This window comes from Tachyglossus aculeatus, chromosome 16 (assembly GCF_015852505.1).
Source record: "Tachyglossus aculeatus isolate mTacAcu1 chromosome 16, mTacAcu1.pri, whole genome shotgun sequence".
NCBI classification, from domain to species: domain Eukaryota; kingdom Metazoa; phylum Chordata; class Mammalia; order Monotremata; family Tachyglossidae; genus Tachyglossus; species Tachyglossus aculeatus.
The window spans coordinates 34233550-34254294 of NC_052081.1; the positions used below are offsets into that span (position 1 = coordinate 34233550).

Sequence of the window (20745 nt, forward strand, 5' to 3'; positions counted from 1 at the left end):
AGCTATTTCCTGACTGAAAGGAAAGTGAATGTCCAACTGTCACTTTCCTTGATCTGGATTCAAATGCTGGGAGATTAGTGGTGGCCACATCCTGGAGAACTTGCATTTCTTAAATCCAGACTGAGTTTCCAGCTCACTCTGGAGTGGGTGGAGATGGGAAGAGAAGAAGAAGAGAAGCAGTGTGAAAGAGCCCGGGCTTTGGAGTCAGAGGTCATGGGTTCAAATCCCGGCTCCACCACGTGTCAGCTTTGTGACTTTGGGCAAGTCACTTAACTTCTCTGTGCCTCAGTTCCCTCACCTGTAAAATGGGGATTAAGACTGTGAACCCACCGTGGGACAACGCTGATCACCTTGTAATCTCTCCAGTGCTTAGAACAGTGCTTTGCACATAGTAAGCACTTAATAGATGCCATCATTATGGGAAAAGCCCAGATACTCCCTTTCACAGGTTAACAGGGTCTTTCCCGGAAGGGTTTGAAAAAGCAGCTCAAGGGCCCTCTGGTCTTCTAAACTTGCCCTGATTAACCCCTCTTTTGACCTGCTCACCTGGTTCATGATCTCCTTCTACCTGGTCAACCCAGACCTCTGGTAACTTTATCCAACATATTATCGTTGATTATGAACAATGTCTTGTCCATCCCTTATAAGGCTTTGAGCAATTTGAAGACAGAGACTTTCTCCATCCTTTAATATGGGCCTAGTTTAATGCTTTGCCACCCCCCGGACACTCAGTCAGTTTGTCTGACTGACCTTCTGTTGAAAATTTAAGGGTGAGGCTGCTCACACTTCTTCTGCTGCCCATTCTGGTCCCAAATTGGTTCCCTTAACCAGTGCTTGCAGGGGGTGTCTTTTGCCTAGCTAATGTTACTTTTTAAAAAATCACAAAAATAGGGTGGAAGGCTGTTTAGAGGTGGTGCTCATCTTGAGCAAGGGCCCCAGCCTTCTCCAGCACTATAATAATGCACTTTCCCAAGTGCATAGTACGGTGCTCTGATTGCAGTAAGCGCTCAATAAATACCATTGATCAATTGATTGACTCTATCCTGGGATTTGCCTGTACTACTTAATAATGATGTTCTCTTTTAAGGACTTCCTGTGTGTCAGGCACAGTAATAAGCACTGGGGTGGTTACAAGCAAATCGAGCTAGACACAGTCCCTGTCCCATGTTGGGCTCACCGTCTCAATCCCCATTTTACAGATGAGGTAACGGAGGCACAGAGAAGTGAAGTGACTTGCTACTTGTATAATCTTGAGTATCTATAATTTTTTTTAATATTTACAAGGTGCTTTCATGTCAGTTCATATTACCAGTGCTATATCACAATTCATTCATTCATTCAATCGTATTTATTGAGCACTTTGTGCAGAGCACTGTACTAAGTGCTTGGAAAGTACAAGTCGGCAACATATAGAGACGGTCCCTACCCAACAACGGGAATGTGATAAGGAAAGGCAGGGGTCATTAACCCTATTATAAAATGAGGCAACTGAGGCACAGAGCTGTTAAGTGACTCTGTTGTGGTCACACAGCAGGCTAATTACAGACTAGTATCCAGGTGCCCTGACTCTCAAGCCCTTGAGCTTTACACTAGGCCATAATGAAAAGTATTCTCCTGTGGACTGATTTTCACTTAGTGACAGGTCCGCACTAACTGATTGCCCATCTTAACAGAAGGAGCACATCTTACCCACGGCACTCTTAATATAAGAGACTCTAATGGTACCACACTTTCCAAACAGTGTAAACCCTGAATGGATAAAATGAGGACTTGTTTCATGTTATCTTTGCCTTTGCAATATTGGAGATTAGCAAATACAATTTCAAATTACAGTATTATCTACAATAAAATTACTGATAATTTCTTGGCAATTTTTCTCTCACTGAATAGTACACAAGAATAAGAGCCGTAATGAGAGTCAGAGATGCATGTTTTATCATGAAAATCTATCCTTGGAGTGCTTTCAATATGGAAAAAATTGGTAACGTGAATTCAAAAACATAATGATGGTCTACCTAGACACAGTCTGAGGTCTAAACAAAAAGAAACTGTCAAATCATCTCTAGCAAAGGTCAGCAAAAAGAACAAACAACTGAGTTGTTTGATTCTCCAACTTTTTCCACAATAAACCCTCCCATCAGGACTTGGAATTCTAAAATAAATAAATTAAAAAGCTTTAGCAAATGACAAAATATTATTCATCTTCCAGATGGCTCACTCATCACTGTAACCATACTAATTGTATTTATTAAGCACTCACTTTGTGCTAAGGACTGGGCAGATGCAAGGTTTTAAATTTTGATACAGACCTTTTCCTACTTAGGGCTCATAATTTACCTTATCCTCATTTGACATATGAGAAAATTTCCCCAAAGCCAACAGGCCAGTGGCAAAGTTGGGATTAGACTAATTCCCAGTCCTGTGTTCTTTCCACTAGACCATCCTACCTCTCTTTGGTGCTGTTGTTTCAATAGTTGCAAGGAAACGTAACATACTGGCCCGATTTGGGAAATAGTATTCTGACTGCTTGATCCCAAACAAATACTAATTCATGTTGCATTAATTACTTTACCAGAGATGGCAGTATGAAAAAAAACCTGAGAGGACGCTGATGTGCTTTTGTATTTAATCATATAAGGCGGTGCAAAGTATTGTTAAGACAAATATCCAAACATCAGTCCCTAATGAGTGAGACCTAGCATTTAAGAATCTGCAACACACACCACATACACGTAAGCATACTGACCTCTCTCAATATCATTGCTGAATAATTTTTCTTTCTTTCCCCCATTTTCATGTTTCCCTTATTTGATTAATTGGGTGAAATCAATAGGTAGCAAGGTGCTGGTCAGGGGAGAGAGAATATGCAATTTAACAAACACCACCTGTGATCTGGGCAAGTGAGAAAAGCTCCACTCTTGGGGGAAAAAAGAGACAATGTTAGAGTCTACTGAATTGGTGTTGGGTCATAGGTTGAATCATAACTTGTGAAGAGGTATTTCTGCCGTTTACAGGGTACAGCATATTTGGCCTAATTCACAATAGATATTTCTTTCTTTATGAAGCTTGCCTTTAAGATAATTAACAGGGGGCAGAGAGTCCTCAGATAGTGAGGACAGTTTGGGATGGCCTACTTGGGTACCAGCAAGAGATGGATGAAGCTGATGGTTATCAGGGCACCAGCATGTCTCTGAACTTGTTCCTTTCCACTTTAATGGCATATCTCTGACTATGACTATGTCCCTACCTGCACTCATAGAATCCCCATGTCAAATATTTTCACTGGCACAACAGAGCTAAAAGTTATCCCTGAATTTTCCAGACCTAGACAGCAGATTGTCTGATGTGCTGGCAGATATATTGAAAAATAGGATAAAGAAGGTCAGCATGTCCTTGGATAAACTGAAAGAGTAAAGTGACCATATTGCATCCAACTTGAGAGTATACTGAAAATTGATTAAAATATACCTTTCTACCCTGCTACAGTACTGAGCCTAAAACAGACACGATATCTGGCTACTTAGTCATTTCATTCCTTCCGATTCCTTCAACTGAGGAGCATAGCAGTAGTAATATTTATTGAACACCTACCTGACGTGGTGAATTGCTTTAAGCACTGGGAAGCAGCATGGTCAGTGGAAAGAGCTAGCTTTCTCAGCTAGCAATAGTAGAAATGCTATAGAATGCCCACTGATTGCAGTGCTTAAGTGCTTGGGAGAGTTCAACAGATAAAGTATGCATATACCAGGTCCAAAAGGGCTTAACGTCTAACTGGGGAAACAGGCATGGAAATACTCTCAAAGTGAGTAACCCTAATAGTTGACTGTATAAATGACTGTGCAAATATACACAAGTGCTACTGAAGATAGATAGGTATAAATAGAAATGTAAGTGCTAGAAGCGGATGTTGTGTTGATGTGATTCGAGGAGAAGATGGGATTCTAGGAGGGCTTTAAACTTTGGGAGAGGTGTGATCTGTTGAATTTAGGGTGGGTAAGGAGTTTAAGTTTAGGGGAAGAGCATGAGCAAAGAATCTGAAAAAGGAGAGGTTAGCACAAGGTACAGTTAGAAGGTGACCGTGGGAAAAAACAGAGAGAGTGAGCTGTCAGTAGAGCAAGTAGAAAGTTCATATGTAAAATGGGAAGAGATGATGGAAAACCTTGAAATGGAAACAATTATTTAATGTCATTTTCTCCCCTCATTTCCTCAGTTTCTCCCATAGTACAAAAGAGAGGGGAGGGGAAGAGTTGAGTGGGAAGGAAGGGAAATTAGGTAGGAAGAAGGAAGGGTTTAAGCCATTAAAGTTTTTCAAGCAAAACAAGATGGAAAGCACACTAACCACCCAATATTATATCAGCACCGTGAATCCAGAGAACCGCATCAATTATTGAATGTGTATCCTGAACTTTCAGTCGTTTCAAGGCAGAATGGTGGGGGGTTGAGAACTGGGAAAGAGAGAAGGCTGGGTGTGGAGGGGTTAGACCAGAGATTTGAAGGCTACTTTGGGGAAGTCTTTGAGTGAGTGGAGCAATGAATCCCAGAGCTCCAGGGAAAGGTGATAGCTGGCAAAGGGGAGCTGAAGTTTGAGGGAATTCAATTCTGGAAAATCATCCCGGTAGAGGGGGCTGCAAGCCTAAGAGATCTAACTACCGGAGCAGTCAAAAGTTGCCTTCCCACAGTCTCTGTCCAGTGGGCTCAGTTGTAAATCTAAGCGATTCAGCAGCAGGAGAGGCGTCCAGGAGAGATAGTTGTTGCTTACGTTTATTTCACTTTGTAAGTTTCGATGCCATAAAATCTGTTGCCCGATTTCAACTGAAAACAAGAGCAGGAAGGCCTGCTTTCCTGCATTATCCTGAGGCAGGGGATGTGATCACGTCTCAAGTTACTTCCCAGAACAAGTTGTCTGAAAACTGTCTTAAAAGATTGTTGCAATATCCCCAGATCTTCAATTGCACTCTGTTCTGCTGTGTTCAAGCCTTCCGTATTTTCCTGTGCCCTGGAGAGATAGCCTGATGCGCATAGCATTTTTGAGGCTTTGCTTAACTCTGCTAATTGAGATGAAATGTGGCCAGTGTTTATTCAAATGGATGCATTTTCCAATGAAGCAATAGTGTCAATTCCCTGGCATTCTCTGCCATTGTCTTCTAGAAGACTAAGCAGCTATATTGAAGTATCTGTCAGAAGGGATGACAAAAGACTTATACTTATGTGGGATTTGCAGTGACCTTTTCGTTTGCCTCCCATTGTCATCCTGAATTGACCAAGTAATGAATTAAATGGAGGAAGCCCATATGCATAGCTAGTGTGGCAATCAAGGAATTCCCTACTGTCTATAAATGCCCCCCCCCTCCCCCGATTCTCTAATCGGACAGCTCACAATTATTTCCATTACATCATATTCCCTAAGTACATGCACTTGGGAGAGTAGAAAACGACAGAGGTGGTAGACAGTCTTCCAATTGCTAAATGCAAATAAAAGTGCCTAGAGCACATACCCAAGAATTTAGAGAAGCAGCATGGCCTTTGAGAGACAGACGACCTGGGTTCTAATCCCTGCTCCACTACTTGCCTGCTGTGGAACCTTGGGCAAGCCACTTCACTTTTTTGGGCCTCCATTTCTTCCTCTGTAAAATAGGAATTCAGTAGCTGTTCTCCAGCTTCCTTAGACTGTGAGCCCCTCGTGGGATCGGGACTGTGCCCCACCTGATTAACCTTTGTCTACTCCAGTACTTAGAACAGTGCTTGGCACGTAGTAAGCATTTACCAAATATTATTATTGTTTTGGTACTTATAACAATAATATACATCCATTCATTTATTCATTCAGTTGTATTTATTGAGAGCTTACTGTGTGCAGAGCACTGTCCTAAGCAATTGGGAGAGTACAAGAAAGTCAACAGACACATTCCCTCCCCACAACAAGTTTACAGTTTAGAGGGAGAGACAGACATTAATATAAAGGTTACAAATATGTGTATATCCAAATTGCAGTGCTCAGTACAGTGCCTGGCACATAGTAAGTGCCTAACAAATGTCATCATCATTATTATTAAATGTTTGTAAACTGTTTCAACAAATCAGCCAATCAGTGGTATTTATTGAGTGCTTACTATGTGCAGAGCCCTGTACTAAACACTTGGGAGAGTAAAATACAACAGAATTAGCAGGCACATTTCCTGACCATAATGAGCCTACATTGTAGAGGGGGAGACAGACATTAATATGAATGAGTAATTAATAATATATAATTTAAAGATATGTAGATAAGTGTTGTGGGATTGGGGAGTGGGGAGAATATCAAATGCATAATCATCCAAGAGTATGGGCTGTCTATAAATCTAAGAAAAATTGCGGTGATTCATCAGACTACATCAAGGGAATCCTACACACAACCAAATATGTATATTAGCAACACAGAACTAAAAGCTATTCCCAAATTCTGTTACCTAGGCCTCACACTGACCAAAGATGCAACAGTAGACGAGGAAGTAGAAAACCAAATTGGGGAAGCCAGCACATCCTTTTAGGGAGAGGTTACCTCTAAACCATGCTCTTAGCATTCCTTTTTTCATCTTAATCCCCATTTAATGTTAATCCCCATTTTACAGATGAGGGAATTGAAGCACAGAGAAGTTAAGTGACTTGCCCAAGGTAACACAGCAGACAAGTGGCAGAGCCAGAATTGGAACCCAGGACCTCTGACTCACAAGCCCAGGCTCTTTCCACTAAGCCACGCTGCTTCTACAATAGTAATAATGATGGTATTTAAGTGCTTACTAGGTGACAAACACTGTTCATTCATTCAACCATATTTATTGAGCACTTACTGTGTGTAGAGCAGTGTACTAAGCATTTCTAAGCACTGGGGTAGATACAAGGTTCTCAGGTTGTCCCATGTGGGGCTCACAGTCTTAATCCCCATTGTACAGATGAGGTAACTGTGGCACAGAAAAGTTAAATGACTTGCCCAAAGTCACACAGCTGACAAGTGGCAGAAGCGGGATTAGAATGCACAGCCTCTGACTTCCAAACCCATACTCTTTCTGGGGTCCAGGCTCCCAGACCGCCTCTGCATCAATTTTTTTTAATGGTATTTCCTTCAATCATATTTATTGAGCGCTTACTGTGTGAAGAGCACTGTACTAAGCGCTTGGGAAGTATAAGTCAGCAACATATAGAGATGGTCCCTACCCAACAACAGGCTCACAGTCTAGAGGGTGGGCTCACATTTGTTAGGCACTTACTATGTGCCAGACACCGTATTAAGTGCTGGGGTAGATACAAGCTAATCAGGTTGGACACAGTCCCTGTCCCACCTAGGGCTCCCAGTCTTAATGCCCTTTTCATGGTTGAGGTAACTAAGGCATAGAGAAGTGAAGTGACTTGCCCAAGGCCACACAGCAGACAAGTGACAGAGCCAGGATTAAAACCCAGTTCCTTCTGACCCTCAAGCCTGTGCTCCATTAGGCCACGCTGCTTCTCAGTGTGAAATTGAAACAGTTTTTTCTCTCTTCCTCTATGTATGTGTTATATTTCAGGTTACCATAGAGATGCTCCTTAGGAATCCAGTTATAGTCCACTCTCTTTACATTTCCCAGAGGCCCTGAGGAACAGTGAGCATTGCTTCAGTGCTGGTGAGCTGACTTCATCGTTTATGATTCTGGAATGCCATATGCTGTTGAGGGGGACTCACAAGATAAACTGATGATGAATTAAAAAGCCAGATGCGTCTTCTGTAATGGGTATGTTAATATCTTGCATCTAGACCCAGTGTAATATGTCACTGAAATATATCTGGTCATGGTAATATATAAGGTCAGATATCACTCAAGCTTTGTAAACCTTCAAATTGATATGAAGCTTGATATCCCATTGTTGCTGAACTCCATCCGTGAACTGCCCAAAGGACCTGTTTGTTTGATTTTTCTGCTTCTTTGTCTCTCTGTTGAATAGTGCATTGCGCAGATAGCAAAATGTGGGGAAAGCAGGCCCTGTGTGATAATCTTGGCTTCTGTGTGTGGTTTCCCTGGTGTAGGCTGGTCCTGTTAACTCAGTTTTCTTCAAGCTTACCTTCAGTCCAGAGTGCTCCATTGATTGCAGAAAACAGGTGATAAACACCAGCCGCCTTGCATCAAAAAACAGCTGATAATCACCTGCCATCTTGAGTTTGCATCTCCAGAACACAGTTATCAGCAGTCAGCTGTCTTGGTATCAAATTCCAATGATGCTCACAAACTGTGGATTCTGACCCCCTCACCCTCAGGGCCCTTGTCAGCTTCCCAATAGTGGCAAAGAGCCAATAGGATAAGAAGTAACCATGCTCTGTTCTGGTGGTGATGAGGAAAGAATCAAAATACTTTCAACCCTGAGACAGTTAAACATTTCATTGTGAAATTGCCTAAGAATCTAAGTTGATTTTTCTGGGCCTCCCAAATTTGCACAGTTCTTGACTGAGCTTAGGCCTGCTGAGAATGTCAAATCCCTTTGTAAGATCTAATGCAGGGTATGGTCTTGGTTTTGCTTCCTCTTCTACTACCAATGTATCTATCATGCTGCAAAAGTCATATCTTCCGAGCTGCATTTTGGCATAAAGCCAACCTACTTACTGTGCCTCACCCTCCTCTCTCTCTCACCCTCTTGCCTTCCCTCCTACCCGGAATTCCCTCCTTGCTTACATCTCGCAGACTACCACTCTCCCATCCTCAAAGCCCTACTTAAAACATGTTTTCTCCAGGAAGCCTTCCCTGACTAATCTCGCATCTCCCCACCCTGTTTCCCCTTCTTCTGCATCCCTCATGCACTTGAATCCTCAGCCAGTAAGCACTTACTCACCCTACCCTGCCCCACAATAGCACTTATATCTTAAATTCCATTTCTTTTCTCAATGTGTAATTTATTTTAGTGTCTCCCTCCCTAGGTTGTAAACACCTTGAAGGCAGGCATCACATCTGCTAATTTGATTGTACCCTCCCAAGTGTGTAGTACATTGTGCTGCACAGAGTAAGTTCTCAGTAAAAATCATTGTTTTGATTGGAGGGCATGACTAGAACCACTCTTCTAGAACATGACAAACCAGCAACATTTCCATTTGACTCATTAAAGTGATGTTTTTCAAAAACAGTTTGAGAACTTCAAATCAAGAAACTATTTGGTTCAATCAGTTGTTATTTATTGACTGCTTACTGTGTGCAAAGCATCACTGTCTCAAATTCCTCTTCTCCAATTCTCTCCTTCACCTCCTCCATTCTGGCTTCCGACCCCTTCACTCCACAGAAACGACTCTCTCAAAGGTCACCAATGATCTCCTTCTTGCCAAATCCTATGGCCTCTACACCCAGTCCCTTGGAAAACTCATTTGCTCCCATGACTTCAATTACAACCTCTACGTGGATGACACCCAAATCTACATCTACAGCCCTGATCTCTCTTCCTCTCTGCAGTCTCATATTTCTTCCTGCCTTCAAGATACTTCTCCTTGGATGATGATGATGATGATGGCATTTATTAAGTGCTTACTATGTGCAAAGCACTGTGCTAAGCACTGGGGAGGTTACAAGGTGATCAGGTTGTCCCATGGGGAGCTCACAGTCTTAATCCCCATTTTACAGATGAGGTAATTGAGGCACAGAGAAGTTAAGTGACATGCCCAAAGTCACACAGCTGACAATGGTGGAGCCAGAATTTGAACCCATGACCTCTGACTCCAAAGCCCATGCTCTTTCCACTTAGCCATGCTGTCCTCCCATCACCTCAAACTTAACAGTTTTGAAACAGAACTCCTTATCTTCCTTCCCAAACCCTGTCTTCCCCTTGACTTTCCCATCACTGTAGATGGCATCATCATCCTTCCTGTCTCATAAGCTCCTAACTTTAGTGTTATCCTTGATTCCTCTGTCTCTCATTCAACCCACATATTCAATCCATCACTAAATCCTGTCTGGTCCATCTTCACAACATCACTAAAATCAGTCCTTTCCTCTCCATCCAAACGGCTACCACATTAATACAATCACTTATCCTCTCCCGCCTCGATTACTATATCAGCCTCCTTGATGATCTCCCAGTCTCCTGTCTCTCCCCATTGCAGTCCATGCATCACACTGCTGCCCGGATCATTTTTATACAAAAATGTTCAGGACATGATGTCCCACTCCTCAAGAAACCCCAGTTATTGCTCATCCTCCTGTGCCTCAAACAAAAACTCCTCACCATTGACTTTAAAGCACTCAATCACCTCATCCCCTCCTACCTCACCTCCGCTATTCTCCTGCTAAAACCCAGCCCTCACACTTGGATCCTTTAATGCTAACCTTCTCACTGTACCTTGATCTCATCTATCTTGCCATTGATCCCTCACAATCACTCTCCCCCTGCCTTCAAAGCCTTATTTAAGGCACATGGTCTCCCAGAGGCCTTTCCTGACTAAGCCCCCCTTTCCTCTTCTCCCACTCCCTTCTGCGTCACCCTGACTTGCTCCCTTTGTTGATTCCCTTCTCTGAGCCCCACAGCACTTATGTACAAATCTGTAGTTTATTTATGTATATTAATGTCTGTCTCCCCCTCTAGATTGTAAACTCATTGTGGGCAAGGAGTGTACTGTTTATTGTTATATTGTACTCTCCCAAGTGCTTAGTACAGTGCTCTGCACACAGTAAACTCTCAATAAATATTATTGAATGAATTAATACTAAGCCCCTGGGAGAGTGCCTTATAACAGAGTTGGTAGAAACATTCCCTGCCCAAATGGAACTTACAGTCTAGAAGTTCTGTGGGAGTTAACAAATTTAATCTCAAAGGTACTTGAGTTCTGTTTAAAAGTAGAAAACCAAGAGAGCTCAAGGTTTGAAGTGAATAGATTTTAATTTGAAAACCTGCATTTTTTTATTCCCAGTGGAAGTTTTAGGCAAATTTGGGGGGAAAAAATCCACCTAACAATTGTTTTCCCAAAAAAGTCCTTTAATTCTAAACAATGAGGAAACAATGTTCAAATTGGTATTCAATAAATTTCAGTTATGAAACAATGGCTAGGTAAATGTATTCAGATTTAATTATCGTGTCATTTGCCTTCATTCTTGTAAAGAAACAGAAAAAGAAGTTTGGTCAGTACTTTGTCTGTCTTCCTCATGCAGAACATCCCTTCACTCTTCCAGACACCCTCTCCCTTCTTCCCAAAGCCTTACACCTGGCTCTCCTTTCTTTCTGCTCTTCTGGGTGCTTTTCTGGACAAGAACAGGTTGTAGCATTTCTTCTTTTCAAGCTAATCCTGAGCTGAAACGAAATTTCTAGGTGGCCAGCTCCTGGAGGACAGAGGTCATGTCCGATGCATCTGTTTAACTCTCCCAGAAGTTGATACAGTGCTTTGTGCATGGAAAGCACCAATGTTTAACTGAGAATTTGATTGCTCAGGTGGCCCATTGTTAACTACTGAACCCAGCTCCTTCCCAACGTAAAGCCCCCTCCCCCAACTTTGGCTTCAGACACTGGCAACAGGCAAATTCAAATTTCCTTTGTCTTTGTGCTTCGAAGTGGCACTGCACTGATTGGAGCAAGATGAGGAGGTCTGAAACTCAGTTTTGCAAGAAGAATTGTTTCTAATCAGTTTATTTGTTATTGTAGACGATTCTTTAAGTGGTGTGGAAGGAGGCTGCTTTATCAGCTTGACTGGGGACTCTGGAGGCCTATCAAAAGGTTTAATTTATTTGTATTTATTTTACATTTGTGCTCAGCAGGGAAACCTCTTGAGGGTAGTGCACAGCGCCTACATACTAAATATCAGTTACATCAAGCTAGCACATTCTCATTGCTCATAAAATACGATTGGCGGCCAATAAATATGGAAATATGAAATGTATTAAATTAAAATGCTATTAGTTAAAGCGGTGGTGGAGCCATCTTATAAATAACCATAAATTTCCAACTCCTTAGAGAACATCACAAACGTTTCAAGTGATTTCATCTGTGCAGTCTCGGGACCAGATACACTTTGGCAATATTTTATTTTTCTTATTTTAAATATACCCTTGCATGTCAAAATGTCTTGTTTCAATCCATTGTAAAGATGCCTCTTACCTCTAGCTCAGAACCTTCTAGCATCTTAGAATTAGGGATTGAAAGGGCATAGCTTAGGGGGCCTCCTCCTTTGCTATGCTGGGGATAGAATGAAAGAGAAGGGGTAAGTTCCAACTTACCGTTACCTATTTGAATAGCATACATAGGTGTAACTGAAGCCAAATCTTCCCTTTCCATTCAGGTTTCCATAATGGGAAATTATTTGCCATTAGAGAAGAAGGAACTGACATCATTAAAACCAAAGCAGATAACCAGAGTTCCAGAGTTAGCATCTCAGCAGATGGTGATTGAGGATAATAACAATAATAATGCTAATTCTGGTATTTGTTAAGCACTTACTGTGTACCAGGCACTGTAATAAGCACTGGGATGGATACAAGCCAATTGGGTTGGACACAGTCCCTATCTCATGTGGGGCTTGCAGTCTCAATCCACATTTTACAGATGAGGAAACTGAGGCCCAGAGAAGTGAAGCGATTTTCCCAAGGTCACACATCAGACAAGGGATGGAGCTGGGATTAGATCCCATGACCATCTGACTCCCGGGCCTGTGCTCTATCCACTATGATGAATCTCTTAAAAAAATTTGACCCCCAAAACCCAGCTGGATTCTGTCAATTTCTAAGCAAATTTGCATGAATTCAGTTCACCAAGAAATTCGCCAAGATCCTTGGGGACTACTTTAAGATGACATGGTCAGATGAGCTGAATCAGAACGAAGGTGTCATGAGTCTTTTCACAATACAAGTGGAGAAAGCAAGCCTTTCTTGTAGATGCGAGAAATGGCTAAGCAAGTATACCAGATGTTTACTTGAAGCCTCAGTCATCAAGCTGAAATGATTTTAGTGAAGCTGGATGATATTGTAGCCTTCAAGTTCTGGTTATCTGAAGAAATGCTATGGTCTCTCTCTTTCTCACTCCATTGCTGTCATGGATTTCCTCAAAGGGGAACCAGCATTAGAAAACCCCATGGTCTAGTGGATAGATCACTGGCCCTGGGAGTCAGAGGACCTGGGGTCTAATCCCAGCTGTGCCAATTGCTTGTTGTGTGACCTAGGGCAAGTCACTTAACTTCTCTGGGCCTCAGGTCTCCTGTTCTCCCTCCTAATTAGACTTTGAACACCATTTGACACAGGAACTGTGTCTAACCTAACATATCTACCCCAGCATTTAGAACAGTGTTCGACTCATAGTAAGCACTTAACAAATACCATAAAAAAATCTAACATCTGAAGATAGGCCACTTTTCTTGGATGCTTTACAGTGATAAAGATTGTCTATGCAGAGTTCTCTTGCATCTTCATAGCAAAGAGAGATAGTGAAGAGATCTAATCTTGACATCTGCTTTTCTTAGAGGTGGAAATGTGGCTAAGAACCTTACAAGAAGGCTGTCAGTGTTTAGACCCTCCTAGATGGGTGTTCATTGCTTGTGTGTCAAAACCCTCTGAAGTACTATGTCCTAAAAAGAATTCAGTGTTTCCTTCTTGATCAGAAATAACTCTTGGGACTGGGGAGGCTTTTTACTTGCCAAACTGTGTTCTGCTGCACATACTTGAAACTGGAAAACCTGGATGATATTTTTTTAACCTGTAAATAAAGGTTAGCATAACTTACCCTGTGTATAAAAGGGTTACATAACTTGCAAATTCCAAGTGTTCAATGACTAGGCTAGCTGGAAGTTGTGTTGGTCCTCAAAGCAATGGGAATCTTTGTTAGAAAAAAAATCGGGAAATGGTGCAAAACCAAAGTTAAGGAATCAGCTGAGATTTTGAACCATAAATCAATGCTTTTGATCACAAATTCCTGAGGGTTCCCTTTGTGCAGTGATCACTCGGAAGGCCAGTCTGAGATTTTTTAAAGAGGATTTCTTTGGGTATATGACTTCCTTGGAAATAAAGGAAGAAAGGGATTAATAGTACCGTTACTTCTGTATTGCCATTTTGGGGTTTCTCCATCAACCTGGGGTGCTTGTAGCCCTGGGGAATATACTCAGTGGATTTTTTCCATTCTAACCCACAGAAAGGAAAAGGGAAATTGCACTTGTGATGAGAGTTGCATTCGAGGCATCGAGGGGGCTCTTCCTAGCTTTAGTTTCTCGGGGCACAGAACCATCTGTTTCAAAACGTAAAGCAGCTGCTGATCAGGACAAGGATTAACCTCAGTATCTAGGTTTGTTTAGCTTCACTGTGGGTCTAGCAGTGCCTCTTCTCTTCCTGCTTGGTTCTACAGTGAGGTTTCCATGCTCACACTTAATCTTTATGAAATATACTCTGTTACAGATTAGTCCTGGGCCATTGAGGACTGCTTTGGGGAGGGGAGAGGGAGAAAGAAAATCAGGCAAAAGAAAAAATTTAGAAATAGAGCTGGGCTTGAGAATGTTTGTTTGTTTTATAAGATTGATTGGAGTAACTCCAGGGGAATCTTCGTGGCCAGTTTTGTCCAGAGAAAATCAGAATGGTGAATCCTCCCATGAACAGTCATCTTTCTAAGATAGATAAAAGGCAGGCTGGATATTCACCATTTTCCAAGTAGAGGTAACTTTCCAGAGGTGGCAGTGTGAAGCAGGTGGACGATCTGAGGAATCTTGATTTATGGATAGTCATGGAGATCTTCAAAAGTGAAGCTTTATTAATAATAATAATAACAATAATAATAATGGTGTTAAGTGCTTACTATATGCCGAACACTGTACTAAGTGCTGGAGTAGATAGATACAAGCAAACTGGGTTGGGCACAGTCCCTGTCCCGCATGGGGCTCACAGATTTAATCCTCATTTTTATAGATGAAGGTAACTGAGGCATAGATTAGCTAAGTGATTTGCCTAAGGCAGGTGGCGGGGTCGAAATTAGAACCCAGGTCTTCTGACTCCCAGCATGTGCTCTTTCCACTAGGCCACAGTACTCCTCAATTTATAGCTCTGTGGCTCTAAAATTACTGGACATGGGGTGTGACTCTGGTTTCTCTTCCTGGAACAGCACTCACGTCCAAAGCATTTTTCACTGTTTATTGTTGTATTGTACTTTCCCAAGTGCTCAGTACTATGCTCTGCACACAGTAAACACTTAAGTGTGATTGAATGAATGAACATTTATGTACATACCTCTAAATGATCTATTTGAAATTATTCATACTAAGCTCTGGCTCCCCTTCTAGACTGTAAGCTTGTTATGGGCAGGGAATAGGTCTGCTAATTCTATGGCACTGTGCTCTCCCAAGTGCTTAGTACAGTGCTCTACCCATAGTAAGCGCTTGATAAATACAACTGATTTACTGATTGAGTCATCCACATAGAAGTGCTAGTTCAAGCTGTGGGAGTGAATGAGTGCTGCCCCTCCCAGGGAGTGACTATAAAGTGAGAATAGGAGACTTTTGAGAGACAGTAGATTTTGAGCCCTGCAAGAGACAGGGCCCCCTCTCAGGGTCGCACCTGGAGAATTTCCAGTACCCTACCTGTCTCAGCTATGGGAGGGAGAGTCAAGCAGAGGCCTACCCATTCCATTCCTAGCTTGGGCAGTGGCTAGTGAGTGGAAGGCAATCTGCTACAAGTCAAAACTCACCTGTGCTGGGCAGCAGTGGCATAGGAGAGAGTCTAGGGGGGAGACTCAAGTTTACTACATGGAAGGAGGCAATGGTAAACCATTTCCATATTTTTACCAAGAAAACTCTATGGATACACCACCGGAATGATTGCAGATGGAGAGTGGGGCGTTCTGGCGGAGGTGTGTCCGTGGTGTCACTGTGGGTCGGAAACAACTTGACGGCATAAGACAAGACAAGGGACAGGGACTGTGTCTAATTCCCACCTGGGTATTTTTTCCTAACACTTGGTACAGTGCACTGCACTCAGTAAGCTATTTACTACTACTAATGGAAAAGGAGGATTGAATATGAAGGGTCCTTAAACAGCACATGCGGCTGTTGGTTTTCAGTCTCTACTAAGGTCAAAACAAGGGAAAACTGTATTTTGAGGATTCAGATTAGATATTTCCTCCTTGCCAAAAAAAATGATTAAACATAAAGGTGGTTTTACCAAGCATGTTGTGAAATCTTTCCTGAAGATCTTACAACTCTAGGTACATTTGCACCTGTCTGAAATGGTTAAAATCCAGTTCTGATTGCAAGAGGATGGACTCTATTTAGCTCTCAAAGGATCTTACAGACCAAAGATTCAGTACGGAAGTTTCTCTGTCTTCTTTCTTATTCACTTAGGAGTTAAAAATCTATTCTCTATTGTTAATTATCATGGGTCAATGTGCTCTTATGTTGTGCATACTATCTTTTACTTGCCTCTGCCTGAATACCTTGATTCAAGCCTTTCCCATGTTGTGAAGCTACATTGCAGAAATGAAAAGAGAAGATCTTGTAAAATTAAAAAAAGTCAGGCAAATGGGATAGGCAAGTATTTTCTTTATGAAACAATTTATATTATTATACAAAAGGAAATGAAATGAGATGAGTTTTACTCTAGTTCCCCCCAGGGAAATAATTCAATATGCACTCTTATCAAAGTCTAATAATGGCTCTGCTTCTGCTTGTTTGCTTTGATGAAGGTGGTAGTAACAGAAATCCACATGTATTTCATTTTTTTCGACTAGCAGCTCCTTAAGCATCCAGAATATAATTTTAGTGTTAATTTTAAATGTGCATGTCTGTACATGGAATGCTGTAAAAACTGAGGGACCAACTATTTGGGAAGAGTTTAGTGTTGACTGTGCCTCCGAATTGAGTTGTGGCCTTCTGTCACCTTCCTCCATGTGGGTCTCTGATATTTTCTCCGAGATTTAGCTCCTTGAGTAAAGCTTCTGGTCCATCTCTATGAGAAGCCAGTTGGCTGTAGAAGATATTTAGTTTCAGAAATGGGAACAGCTCTGGACACATTTTCAACACAGTGGATTCTTCCTAATAATAATGATAATAATTGTGGCATTTGTTAAGCACTTACTATATAATAACAATAATGATGGCATTTTGTTAAGCACTTACTATGTGCAATGCACTGTTCTAAGTGCTGGGGAGGATACAAGGTGTATATGCCAAGCAGCGTGACTTAGTGGATGGAGCATGAACTTAGGAGTCAGAAGGACCTGGGTTCTAATCCAGGCTCTTCCATTTGTCTGCTGTGTGACCCTGGGCAAGTCTCTTCACTTCCCTGTGTCTTAGTTACTTTATATGTAAAATGGGGATTAAGACTGTGAACCCCATGTGGGACAGGTACTGTGTCCAACATGATTAATTTGTATCTACCTCAGCGTAGATAGTTGAGTAGCTGTGGACATTTACATTATCACTTATTGGGCATAGAGCATTAATGATGCTTCCTTTTATTGATGCAGGTAGCATTCAGAAGCTACCTGAATGGACAAGCCTGATGGAAGGTTAATCGAAATGATCAGATTCCAACTGTATTCATTCAATCGTATTTATTGAGCGCTTACTGTGTGCAGAGCACTGTACTAAACTGTATCTTATTAGTGCTAACAGAACTTGTTTTTTACCTAGCTAATGTTAATGTTTGCTATTAGAAAATTTTGTTGCAGTTCTAATGTGTGTATTATCCAAAGACCTCCATGGGAAAAAAATAAGGAATGATTTTAATCTCTTCCTCAAGTGTTTTCATGTGTCCAAATAGGTCCCCACTAGCTCTTAGATCCATTTGAAAGCCTTCAAAATATGGGAAATTGGAACAATAAATAAAACGAAAAACACATTTGTAACCATAATGAAGCCTCCTCCTCCTGTAATCAACTGCCTGTCTTTGTTGTCTTGAAAGGTGCTTTCCCAATGAATAGCACTGGAGAGCACAGAGTAATCTTTGGGATATTTTCTTGATTTTTTTCTGTCTCTGCACTGCAAATGGCTTAATGTGTCTTTAGCCTTTGGAGGAGGTAAGTGTTTGATTGCAGCTCCAGGGTTCTCTAAGTTTGGGACTTAATGCTCTTGCCCTATTTTCTGTCTTCTTATTGACCAGAAGGTTCTCAAGAGCATTCTGGCCAAATTGTTGTCTGAGCAAGATAAGATATTGAATTTTTAATTGTGTCCCAATATGAATCATACTGTTTTGTAATAACAAACTTATAATCAGTACTTAACTATTCTCTCCTGGTTTCGGAACAAGAGAAAACTCAAATTTAATTAGAACTGTGAACCACTGCCAACAATTCAGGAACCAATCATCGTCCTGTCAGAACTAAAAAGCACCAAGTGTGGACCACCAGTGGATAAGTTTTGTTTCAATGAAAATGATGTCTTCTGAGTTTGCAGGACTGTAGTGTACAGATGTACTGGGTTTTATTCAGAATTCTTGAAACGGTGCAAATTGGCATCTTGACTTTGCGTCACTGCAGCTTCACTTAAATATCAGGGTTCCACATCAGAAATGAAATTCAACACTTGAAATGGCAGTAAATAGCAAACTACTCAAAGATTTAATCGGCCAGATTCAGAAGCTCAGTAGTAGTGCCCATCTTAAAACTTAAGAGCCAAGAGTGGCCTAGGTCTCCCACCAAGAAGTACATTGAGTGACTATAGAGACTTATTTGAAACTACCTTCCTCGAAGATGAAAGATGTCTTGTTAAAAATGTAATAAATTATAATAATAAGTTGAATGGGACCCAGGTTTGTTCCTCACTTCTGTACCTAGTTGTTCAGGAGGGGAACAGTAGATACTATCTCTACTAGCCATCCATTGGTCAAGTTCCTGGGGGGTTGACACCTTGTTGATGTCTGAAATCTCGTGATCCACCTGGTCTTTGACACCTTCATCCTTGAGGATTCCTGGAGCTGTGACTTCATATTGAAGTTCTACAAATATCTCAGGCTCTTATCATCATCCTTCATGAGCTTGTCAGGCCTCATGGGCCCCGTTCTTCCTCAGTCTAGCGATCTTGCATGGAGACATCTGAGAGCCATTACAAAGCATTTCCTTATTAAAGTGGATTAAATCCCTGTTCTCCACCCCCCCTTAGACTATGAAACCCATGTGGGACAAGGACTGTGTTCAAACAGATTGTTTGATTGTACCCCAATGCGTAGGACAGCGCTTGGGACGTAGCACTTAACAAGAACCACAATTATACGTTATTATTAAAGGAGCCCATCTCTTTGAGGCCAAGAGAAGAGCATAAGATGTCAGGGGAAATTATTTTATCAACTGAAATGAGCAGAAATTGAAGTCCACCTGGAATGCAGGAGCCTTACTGTCTTCCAAGTGACTGATATATAGTTAGACCGCAGAGTCGGACAGAGACCACAGTTTTGGGGATAAGAATTGTCATTTTCTCTCCTTCTAAACCTTAGAATCACTGTTAGAATGGGGCCATGTGGACCTCTGTGATTTAATACTGGCTGATTTCTCTGCTTCAGAGTTTTATGAAGTTTGAAATTTCACACGTCTCTCATTTTTGATACTGTTCGTCCTCCAACTATGAATAAACGCTCCTTGTGATTCTTCACAACCAGCTGCAAGGACAAAATGGTCTTCTCACCTCCTGTTCCATTCTAAAGAGTCAAATAACCGTCTGCTCTTTCCATTCTCCCAAATTAAGCTTGCAGTTAGGCCACAGGATTGAGAGTGGGATGAGAGTGACCTTGTATCGGATTTTGATTGAAAGTGTTGAAGGCAAATGTGTTGTGATTTTTGTCTTGTTTGATGTTTTTTTTCCCCTTCCCAGGAAGCAGAAAGTATATGACCTTTATGCATTTATAGACCTTTTGCAGGAGAGCATAGACTATTTTCCCTAGAAAACTAAACACACTATGCTAATTTTAACCTCTAATGAAAGGTGCTATATGTCTGTGAGTGCCATAATGAAACTTATTAAAGCTGGTTAAATTGTTTAAGCTGAGCTGACAGGGCAGCTGAAATTTAGATGCATGCATTATCCCAGTTTATAACTTTGATTATTTGCATCACCTTAGAATTTTAGGTTTCTCCTTCCACTGTCTTCCAGCCTCCCTCCAACACCCTTTACCGCTATGTTATTTGAAACCCTAAACATGCTTAAACTATAGGTATGCAACCAACATAGCAGCGTGGCTTAGTAGAAAGAGCACGGCCTTGGGAGTCAGGGTCTGTGTTCTAATCCGCTGTTTAGCCTTGAGCAAGTCACTTAACTTCATTTCATGGCTTGGCTCACTGATGTATAGGAGCCCCTCTACTGACACAAAGTATTGTTTTTGCACGTCCCCATCACAAGACTTCACATCACAAATAATAGACTTCATGTATAATTCTTTCTCTTGGAGACATCCTCCATAACGAACTCTTCCCTGTTAAATGAGGTTGTAAAAAGTGAACACAGGCCTTTCTGGGTTTCAGGTTGGCATAGTTACAAGGGAAAGTTGTTTATTTCCAATTGTAGAAATGACATAAAAGATGCCATTATGACAGAGCCCCAGAAAAATGATCAGCATAATATATAAGCCCCAGAGTGAATCAGGCTTTAGATGAATCAGGCAAAAGATGGTTTATTAGGACTTACCTAAGAAGAGCTTGCAATGATTAGAATATGCAGGTGCCCATTTGAAAGGGTTTTACTTATTTATATTACTCTATCAAAAGTGGATATCCTTGCAGTCTCTTTTGATAATAGATTCCATAAATACACCACCACCACATCCTCAAATAAACAAAAAATTGGGATTAGAGAACAAGGAAGAAATACACTGAATGTAT

General features: G+C 41.4%; 1 non-coding gene across 1 annotated transcript; it reads left to right on the forward strand.

The window, feature by feature from the left end:
* The first annotated feature begins 15479 nt into the window (after positions 1 to 15479).
* LOC119938828 lies at positions 15480 to 15617 on the forward strand. The gene has a single exon (XR_005454529.1). It is a non-coding gene; the product is annotated as a small nucleolar RNA SNORA7 (small nucleolar RNA).
* The last annotated feature ends 5128 nt before the right edge of the window (positions 15618 to 20745 follow it).